Source organism: Microtus ochrogaster, chromosome 21 (genome assembly GCF_000317375.1).
Source record: "Microtus ochrogaster isolate Prairie Vole_2 chromosome 21, MicOch1.0, whole genome shotgun sequence".
Classification (NCBI taxonomy): domain Eukaryota; kingdom Metazoa; phylum Chordata; class Mammalia; order Rodentia; family Cricetidae; genus Microtus; species Microtus ochrogaster.
The window spans coordinates 26,203,924-26,215,177 of NC_022022.1; positions in this window are offsets into that span (position 1 = coordinate 26,203,924).

An 11,254-nucleotide genomic window follows, 5' to 3' on the forward strand; every position below is an offset into this window, starting at 1 on the left:
TGAGCTACGTCTACAATGTTCCTCAAATCTGCCTGTCTCCATTTGCCTACTGTAGAGCATGGAAATCTCATCAAATTCTTGCCGACCCCACAAGGGTAATATAAAGGTTAATGAGGCAATTTCCCAGCAGTTCCTGGAGTGCTGAGAGCGTGTGAGTATTGTTATTGCATGATTACGGAGGACTTCCAGTGCTTATAAAATAGCGGACATTTCCCTCAGTCTGTTAGATAAGAATTCTTCATTTTGATTTTTCAGATCAAAATTTTTGAATTCAGTTTCTTTCATCATCCCCATTTTGGTAAGCGTTTTGTTGATTTTGATGAATGGAATTCTGGAAGTTAGAACTGGTAAACACAACTATCTATATTTATTTACATGTAAATAGTTAGACTTACCACAACAAGGATTCTCTATTTCTAAAAATGTCTTTAGTTTCCAGAAAATTTCAAAGGTTTGATAGCAGAACCCTTAGCCATCGCTCTTGCCAACTAAGAAACCCTCAGCAATTGTCATCTACCTCTACCTACATCTCCTCCTGCTCCGTTCCTGAACTTCATCACCAGTGCGAGATTATTGTTTTTAACAGAAAAAGGCTCCGTGACGTTGTCTCCTTTCATCTGTAATATCAGCTCTTCCTCCATCCTTCCGAGCAGACAGGCTCGCTTCCTGTTTTGTTGAAGAATTGCACCACCATGAACTCTGCCCCTGTTCCTCCCTGTTGACAGGTGAGCCATTCACGCTTTCTTATTGTCACCTGTATCATCCGATTGTCCCCTCATACGTGTGTGTTGCTTGTTTGTCCACCTAGAAACAATTCTTTAAACCTCACCTCCCCTCAAGCCGACACTCATTTCTCTCCATCTTTTTGCAAAAGTCCTTGACAGCCTTTTGTAGAGCTGTAGATCCAGTTTCTCCTCCCATCCCATGTCTTGCCACTCCATTCCATGTATTGCTATTCCATCTCGTGTCTTACCTCCACTCCCAAGCCTCCACCGTTCTGGAACAGCCCTCCTTAAGGTCAGTTTGATTGCAGCAGCACTGATAAGCATTGATAACCCTCCTGATTTCTCAGCCCCGATATTACTTCACCTGGCAGGGGAGGCAACATGGTGCTCAAGTCTCCCCTCCCTACTTTCTTCACTTGGCTTCCAGAGCATCTCACAGTTGCCTGGGTTTCCTCCGAATTTTCTAGCTATTCTAACTAAGTCTCCTTTATTGATTCTTTCCTAATATAGATCACTTCTGGTTTGCCTCCTAGCCCTTGCCTTGCCCAAGGTCCTATCGGCTTTCACTTCTGCTATTGCAGCTAGCCTCCCTCAACCACTCTGGCAGGATATTCTCCCCACGGCCAGTCAAGCCAATGCCATTAGAACACGCGTCGAGTTGTTCCACTCAAACACTCCAAGGCCTCCCCTCACATTTGAAGCAAAAACCAGTCGTTGTTATATCCTGCCAGGCCCCTGTCGTGGATCCTGGATTCTCTCTCCTGTACTCACCACCTTGGTCGCACAACTCCAGCCACGCTGGCCTCCTCCCTGCTCCTTGGCTTGTCCTCACTGGGCCACACTGATTCCAGGAAGCTCACCTTTGTTCCTCTTCCTCCTTCACTCCCAAATAGCTCCAAACCGAGCTCCCTTGTTTCCTCACTCCCTGACACGGGAGTTCCCTTCTCCATAAGGCTGTCATGGACCTCCCACCACCCATCAGAAACCTTCGCTTTCCCCAGCTCAAATCTCCCTTTTCTCCTTGTCTACAGCACGTATCATACCTCTTCCAGTTTCATTCTTTTATTGCTTGTCCTTACATTAGAACTTAAGTTTCATGAAATTAGCACATTGTTCTGTGTGTCTGGACGTGCAGGTGTGCGCCGAGGACCCAGGGAAACCCCAGGTATCATCCTGAAGGATGTCATCCAGCAGGCATGATGGTGCACACCTTTAATCCCAGCACTCGGGAGGCGGAGGCAGGCGGATCTCTGTGGGTTTGAGGCCAGCCTGGTCTGGTCTACAGAGTGAGATCCAGGATAGAGAAAGATACACAGAGAAACCCTGTCTTGAAAAATAAAAAAATAAAATAAAATAAAAAGTCATTTGCTTCCTTTAAAACAAAATCTCCCATTGGTTTGGAACTCAGCAACTAAGCTAGCCTGGCTGTCCAGGTGGCCTGGGAATCTTCTGTCTACCTCCCCAGCACTGGTACAGATGTGCACCACACCTGGGTTCTGGAGTTTGAGCTCCATGTCCTCAAGCTTGTGGTGTAAGCACTTCATCTGTCTATCTGTCCAGCCCAGGATCATTTTTAGTCCCTGTGAGCTACGCTCTTTTTTCCATGCCTGTGTCTGGTAGAGAGTAAACAATCCGTGCAGATCTGCTAAATAGATGAACAAATACATGGGATAAATAGATGAGCCTATTATAATTGCTATGATACTAAAAGAACAGAAATCTCTAGTGGTATTGAAGTCTGTCTTTGCTGCGGGTTAGGCCACCTCCACGGCCCACAGGTTTGCAGTGTTGATGAAGAGCCTGTCTAAACGTCCTTCTGTCCAGCTTTTCGGCATCATGTGCTGACAACATCTTTTCCTGAAGAAGCTGGGGATGAACTCAGGGAAGCGTGGCTCTCCACCGGTTGTGTGCCAATCTCACTGCTAACTAATTGACAGAGGCAAATAGGATTCTGTCCCTTTCTTGATAGCCAACAACATCAGGTATCAGTTTGATTGGACTTCGTCTCTTTGTTTTGTACCCAATCCCAGGTGATTGACAATGGATCATTTATTTCTAATTAGAGTTCATCAAGTTCATAAGGAACTGGCTGCACTGTGAGTCTCTTCCTTCACAGTTTCTCTCCTAGGGTCGGTGTAAGCATAAACATTCAAATTACATATCATTCAGCACTCAACAAACATACAGAAACTACATGGTCCCCGTGCAGTGTGATGGGTGCACACGTATTACACGGCCCAGGCTTTGTTTTTGAAGACATCAAAGTTTAGAAGAGTAGAGAGACTTGCAGATTATTTCAACATAATATTGCGAACCCAATGATGGGCAAGCAGTAATAAAAACACTGAAGAGAGGGTCAGGAGATGGGCAAGAAGAAACGAGTTTTGAAGAATGGCAAACAGCTTTCTGAATGGCAGCCTAGACGCCTCGAAACTTCTAAACAGTTGCTCCTGCTTGCAGGGCCCTGGTCACCAGCATATCTCAAAATGGGAGCTGCCTCTAGATTGCTTTGAACATGAGCAGTGTCCCAAGACTCTGGTGAAAACTTGATTTTTTTTAATATAAACTTTATATTCATGACATTTGATCCATCCTGAGGACCTCTCCCCTGTGGCAGTCCCTGGCTGGGATTGTTGCCACTGGGACTTCAGAGGCCACATTTGACCCTCTATGCTGCTAAGGAAGCCAATGGCCAGGAAAGGTGGCTGCCCTTCCCAAGTGTGCAAGCTGATTTAGGTCACCCTGCCTTTCAACAGGACCTAAATGGAAGACATATCAAGCGAATACATCAGTTTCTATAATTTATTCCCTGTCTAACACAAGCCAGTCTTACTTAGTTCCAGACTAGAACTGGGCAACACAGCTCTATCCTGTTCCCTCCTTCTCCCTTGTGAGTTCAATTACAAAGGGGTCTGTGCAGCCAGAAGAAGCCAGTGCCAGGAACCTGAGCTGGACACTCTCTCATGTCTAAAGCAATCTCGGAGGCGGCCTTAAGCTTTTTGTTTAAAGAGGCTCCAGAGCAGCTTCCAGGGCTGTGAATCAAATCCCAAACCTAAGTCTGCTGGAATGCTCAGATCCGCTGCCTCCCAACACTGGGGGCTCCTATGATTCTCAGGGGAGTCCTCCCTGAGCTAGGTTCAAGGATTTGTCCTGGCCAAGAACAAAGAACATGGAAAGAATGACACGGTCTCTGCTCTGCTCCTGTCCTTGACCTGGCCTGACTGTAGAGGGCTTGTTCAGTCAGGAGTATACCAGCATCATGCTGTCTGGACTTTTGGCTCCTTCAGCCTCTGTGATCAAGTTGCCTTGGTTACCAAGGAAAGGGAAGGAAGCGGTTCTTAGCAGTCAAGCAGTCAACTCATCAGCCCTGTGAAAGGCTCAGCATGGTTATGGTAGGCTGGGTCACCCAGCCATCTCTGCTGTCACCTCCCCTGCCTCCCATCGCAGAGTCTGTAGCTTTTATGAACACTCTCTCTGACTTGCTTGCTGCTGCCAACTGCCACTAAACACATACATGGTGGATTCGTTTTACACAGCCGAATGTGTCCTGTTTCTGATAGTCTTGATAAAAGCGGCCTATCAGTCCCTGCAGTGCTGCCTTGGGCTTAGAGAACCCGTGTGGATGAATTCGGATCAGAGCATCTGAACTACAGAATTCAGAACATGGAGACTTGGATGCTAAGACTTGACTGTGCTCACTTCTCTCGGAAGGAAAGGATGTCAACGGAAGCCCAGATGGCTCATCTAGTACACACTTGCAAACTTTTTGGTCTCTTTGAATCTCTCCATGAGAAAAAAAAAAATCTCTGAGAAAAGTCACGTTGAGAACAAGGGTTATGAACAGGTGTGGAGTCAGCAAAGCACCTTTTCTTTTCAGGAGCTCCTTTTTTTTTTTTTTAAGATTTCATTTATTGTGTATACAGTGTTCTGTCTGCATGTGTGCCTGCAGGCCAGAAGAGGGCGCCAGACCTCATTATAGATGGTTGAAAGCCACCATGGGGTTGTTGGGAATTGAACTCAGTACCTCTGGAAGAGCAGTCAGTGCTCCTAACCGCTGAACCATCTCTCCAATCCCTCAGGGCCTCTTCTTACATCCTTGACTTGAGAAATCCTTTGAAGGATTGAAAAGTGCCCCACCTAGGTGTGGCATCAAATCATAACTTAACATGAATATTCCATCACTTCCTATGAAATACATAATCACTCATGCCAAGCCTCTCTGTGAGGTCGCTCCTGCTAAGCTAAGCCATGGATGGCCACTCCTTGGGCTCAGACTCACCCCGAAAGCACACAGTGTTTGTCAAAAGCATGACCTGGGTATGCCTCTCATCACCATGTCTTTGCCTGATTCATTGTTCTTCATAATGTTAGCCCACCTCCTATTATATACTGATTTGAGGTACATCTCCTTGTCTCAAATATAATCTCCACAAAGATAAAGACTTCTATTTTTCCTGTCCTGTCACTTGCGCCTGGGTGAGTACTTCACAATTAGCAGAATCCTTTGGAAGAGATAAACCTAGTCCCCTGGGAACCTGTGACACAAGTGCCACAGAGTATCCCTCATCCCACCAAGGGAAGCAAGATGAGTGTTCAAGAAAGCTACCCAGTAAACCGAGCAAGTCAGGGTGACAGGCACCTCAAAACGCTGGATAACCTCAGCCCCTCCGTACTCATCATCCTCCACCAACCAACGGGACGGGTGTCGCCATCATAAAAGAGACAATAGATGGGAATTTAAGAGATTTGTTTAAATTCCCACATTAGAAAAGGATACAGCAGAGACTTGAGCCTGTGCGGCCTGGTTTCAAAGAGCAAACTAATGCCAAGGCTAATTATCTGAGTATAACAGGGAAAGACGACAGCTGTGACCTCTGAGGAGCCCTGAACTTCTTTGCTGGGCACGTGAAGCCATGGCTGCTCTTCCCCCAGGCCATTTCTCAGGGTTGCTGCTCTTCCCCCAGGCCATTTCTCAGGGTTGCTGTCCGCAGCCCACCAAGATGAAGAATGAGATAACATCTCCTTGCAGACAAAAGGTGGGGTTGTCTCCCCGGCCTCCCAGGCACCATGAAAGGGCGCATTGCTAAAGTCAGGGTTCTGCAGCTGTGAACCAGCCGCCCATGTGTAGAGCATCTATCTCAACCCTGCGGGGCTAGGAGGGTGTTGCTGCCAGGAACCCCATGCAGCTCACTCCCCTGTAACAAAGTCCTTTGTCTTTGACCCAGAAGTCTCAAGTTTTCTGCCAATATCCATGAAACAGTAACAGACCAACTTATTAACTTGCAAACAGGGTGCAGTTCCAGAGACGGGCACTGTTTTAGAAGTTACCCAAGTTACAAAATGGAACAAAACACAAACAGTGACAAAAATCACTGTGTCCATCAATTCACTAAATGTTTGTGGACTCGAGTAACGTAGGTGATGGTCCATTCATTGGAAACGTGTTTACCGCGAAGTCAAATCTCACAGGACACAGCGTTGTGGATGAAGAAAGAAGCCCTTACCTAGTGATGTGTGTGCTGTGGTTTAGTATGGGGCTTGCATAGCTGCGGCCTCTCTACCGACTGCATTCATCTCTATGTAAAGGAGACAGGGAAAACGTGTGAGACCACCAGAGGTGATCCGAGGGATGAGCTGTGCAGATCAAATCGAGGAGGCAGGTACTCAGAGAATCAGTTCAACAATTTATGAGGAAACTGTAGAGCACCTACCTAGCATGTGGGGGTCCCAGGTTCAACTGCCAGCATTAGATGGGAGGGGAACTAACTGTCAGTAAGACCGTCATCAAACCACAAAGAAGAGATGGTGGGCTCCTCAACAAATGAACCAGCCCCTGAGGAGTTTAATGTGGCTGTGCAGGGAATATTTACTGAGCGCATACTGTGTTCCCCACACTGGGCTGCAGCTTTGATTCCACGTGGTTCCAGTTTTAATCTCGATGAACGACATAAAGAAGCCAATTTTGCAGCAGAAGAAAGCAGGGCAAGTGCTATAGGGAGAAATAGAAGAGTCTTGCTTCTCAAAGGCAGATAAAAGAGGGCCTCGTCGAGAAACTGCTTTTTTGAACAAATATTTGAAAGAGGAAAGGGAATGAGCTATCCAGGAAAAGAGGGAACAAGGCCTCCAGACTGGAATTGTGAGTGCAGTGACCAGGAGGGGGCAGTGTTGGATGAATGACGTAAACAAGAGTTAGGAGGTGAGGACCCTAAAAAGGAGGCAGAGAGGCAGGCGTGGGACCACCCCAAAGGCTTGGGATTTCATCCTATGGATTTTATCTGAAGGATATTAACCAGTGGTGCAAAACCTTAACCAATCAAATGAAAGATCATTGGTGAATCGAGCTCAAATACTTGGAATTAAGAGATCCTATCAATGTCTAAGGGTTTGAGGGATGCTCCACCTTTCTGGAAATCACCTTCCAAGCGGGTCTTCTGGCTGCCTATTCTAGGAGTGTGGGAACCTTGGCTTGAGAGATTTTTCTCTCACAGTCCAAGCAGACCTACCCTGTCTATGCTCTGGTCCCCTGTGGAACATCTGCTGCAGACGTAAACACATCCCCTGAGCTCACACCCAAACCTGCCTGGGAGCTGAGTGTTCCCAAGCATCTCAGTAGATGCATGGCCTAACCTCTAAGAGAGCGATGACTACCTGCAGGACTCTCATTATCTAATAAAAAGCTTCTCAATTTAAGTCCATGGGTTGAAGACATGAACCACCTTCATAAGCATCTTGTTTTATTTGTGCCTCGACTTGTTAAAGATAACATAGGTGCTTCATTATGCAATGGAAGCCAAGTATGGAAATGTCATCTTCTATACTCAACTTACGGAGGATGAACCAAGCATGCTTTCAGAGGAAAACTGTATGAAAACATTTTTCTAATGAAATAAAGGCCATTGTTAAACGTAACTTGTACTGAGAAGATCGACGGGCATATACTATGTTAATTTTATAGCTGTCAACACTAGCTATTCTACCTTAAATGTCCAAGCTTTAAGATGTCAGAGATATAGCACCATATTATACAGTAAGCATTGGGTGTGTTTTTAGAAGCAAAGAGGAGCAAGGCCAAAATGATAAAAGACAGAAAGCAGCACAGTGGGTAAATATGGACATATAGCTAGAAGTGAGCTATGAGAAAGCTTGTAGAACTTCAAATAAAAAACAGATTCAGACACCGAACATTCCATTCTGGTGGACTTTTTACAAATCAGTACTGAAGCTGGCAGGGTGGCACATGCCTTTAATCTCAGCACTCAGGAGGCAGAGCCAAGTGGATCTCTCTGCATCTGAGGCCAGTCTGGTCTGCACAGCAGCAGGTTCCAGGTCAGCCAGGGCAACATAAAAAGGTCCAATCTCAAGATAATAATAATCAGTATTGAAGTGAGGTCAAGTGAAGGCCACCACCATTGTGGTTAGAGCAAAGACTCGGGGTTCAGACTGTGGCTGCAGTAGAGACATAGCATCACAAAGCCTGTCTGAGCCTCATCTCCTCGACGGGCTAGTCTTAGGTCAACTTGACACGGGTTAAAGTCTTCTGAGAGAATTCCTCTGTATGATTGGGCGGTAGCCAAGCCCATATGGCATTTTCTTAATTAGTGATTAATGTGGGAGGACCCAGCCAATTAATTATGCAGTGGTTCTCAACCTGTGGATTGTGACCCCCTTGGGGAGTTGAATGACCTTTTCACAAGGGCCACTGAAGACCATCAGAAAACACAGATATTTGCATTATGATTCATAATAGCAAAATTACAGATATGAAGCAGCCACAAAAATAATTTTATGGTTGGGGGGTCACGACATGAGAAACTGTATTAAAGGGCCACAGCATTAGGAAGGTTGAGAACCATAGCCATTATGAGTGGTGCCATCTATGGGCTGGTGGTCCTGCGTTCTATAAGAAAGGAGGCCGAGCAAAGTGGTGGTGGCGCACGCCTTTAATCCCAGCACTCAGGAGGTAGAGGCTGATGTGGGAGTGATTTCTTATTAATAAAGAAACTGCCTAGGCCCATTTCATAGGCCAACCCTTAGGTAGGCGGAGAAAACAGAACAGGATGCTGGGAGAAAGAAGCTGAGTCAGGGAGTAGCCATGGTTCTCCCACTCCAGACAGATGCAGGTTAAGATCTTTCCTGGTAAGCCAGCTCATGAGCTACATGGATATTAGAAATGGGCTAGTCCAGGTGTGAGAGTTAGCCTAGAAAAGGTTGGATGTAATGGGCCAAGCGGTGTTTAAAAGAATACAGTTTCCGTATAATTATTTCGGGGCATAAGCTAAGCTAGCCATGTGGGCGGCCGGGTGCCGGGGACGCAGCCCCGCCGCTCTTATTACAACAAGAGGCAAAAGGATCTCTGAGTTTGAGGTCGGCCTGGTCTACAGAGGGAGTTCCAGGACATCCAGGGCTACACAGAGAAACCCTATCTTGAAAAACAAAAAAAGAAAGAGAAAAGAAAACAGACTAAGCAAACCCGAGGATCAAGCCTGTAAGCAGCATCCTTCCATGGCCTCTGCATCTGACCCTGCCTCCAGGTTCCTGCCCTGTTTGAGTTCCTGTCCCGACTTCCTTTGATGATGAACTGTGATGTGGAAGCCTAAACCAAATAAACCCTTTCCTCCCCGAGTTTCTTTGATCATGGTGTTTCATCACAGCAATAGTAACCCTAAAACAGGGGTCAAAACTTTCTAGGCATGAAGCCTTTAAAAGCAAAGAATTCTGCATTTAATGTGTTAAGTTCCGCCATGCAAAGGAAGGCTGGCGGCTTTGCTCTTGACTTCCCCAGGCTTCAGAAGTACTGCTTAACCTGCTCCAAGGAAGAGATCCAGCACGAATTTGAACGAGGGATACAATTGGCCTTCTTGAGGAAATTTGCTTCTTAAAGTTTTACTTTAGTTACACCAGGTATGTGACATTTTCACAGAGGAGGACGGGGCAGTGGGGGAAGAAAGAAAAGGCAAGCCTGTCTGTAAAGATACTCGGTCTTTGCCGTCTGCTCCAAATACTGCCCAGGTGCAGTGCTCAGCTAGACGTGAAGTCTCTGGGGCCAGACACGATGAATGTATTGAAACAATTGGAACAGGTTCCTTTCAACCTCTGGGCACCCAGTGAAGAGACATACACCGTGGGAAACACGATGTGTCCAAGTTTAGAAACAAGCACTGGGCGTTATTCCTGCCCTAGCTTTGGGGGAACCTTCAGTGTCTGACTTGGTTTTCATTTGATGAAACACCGTGAAGTGGGACTGTAAGCTTCAATGCTGCTCTCGGAACATTTATTGGAAATCCTAGATAGAAATATAGCTCCACACCTTACAATTGATTGTGGCTACCTATGAGGAATAATAATCAAGACTGGAGAGCCACGGGGAATATTGAGAAAAGCAGAGAAAATGAAGTTTGAGGGTCGTTAAATCTGCATTTGGAAGCATTATATAAGGTACCTGTGGAATGAGTTAATGGTGTTCATTTAAGATAACATCTGTAAGTACTATAAGTTTACATGTGATTTTAAAATGTGTTGGATTTCCTTGGCTCCTGTGTCCCATTTATGATCATAATAGTTAAAAGACGTATTTCCCAGTTCCAAAATTCTACAGATTAGAAGAATGAGCTTCGTCTCCTAGGAGATCCTGGAATGCAAGGGCCACTAAATCAGACTGACAATTAACCCTGGGCTGTATCTCCATCACTGTCTCTTTCATTCGCCACGGAGACATTTCTCCTGTGTGGTGAAATGTGTCACGGAAGTCCTTCCCACACATAGAATCAATCACTGACGTGGGCCTGAGAACATACTTACATAAATATGAACCCGCTGAAGGATCATGTCTAGGCCAAAGTCTAATGTGCACAGTAAGCAATCAGTAACCGCCTCTCCTAACCTATTCAGGTATCAAGAGCCCCCATAGGACACAAATCCTATTTGGATGTCAAGAGCGCCATCTGCTGGTCATGGGGCTGAGCGGCAGCATCTGAAAAACAGATGCATCAGGAAAGTAGGAAAGATTAAAGATTAAAGTCCGACTGAGCCAACACACTGATTTTACACTTGAGCACACTTCTTACAGCCCAAAGAATGTAGAAAGCCAATTCATCATCAAACAGAAACCAGAAAATGCTATACCTGGTTTAAAAAAATGAAAAATAAATAAGTACAAAGATTGGCAGGGTCAGTTCTGTCATCTACAGCTCAAAAGTGACAAACCAGTACCGCATCACAGCCCTAAAAAGTCTGAAAAAATATTGACTGTAACACAGATGATGAAACTGGCATTTTGTAAGATGCAAGAAAGTATCTACCTATCAAAGATTCCAGCTTAAAATTGCCAGCTATTGTCAGGAGGCAGAAGCAGGTGGATCTCTGTGAGTTCGAGGCCAGCCTGGCCTACAAAGAGAGTTCCAGGACAGCCAGGGCTGTTACACAAAGAAACCCTATCTCAAAAAAAAACCAAATAATAGGGCCGGGCGATGGTGGCACACGCCTTTAATCCCAGCACTCGGGAGGCAGAGGCAGGCGGATCTCTGTGAGTT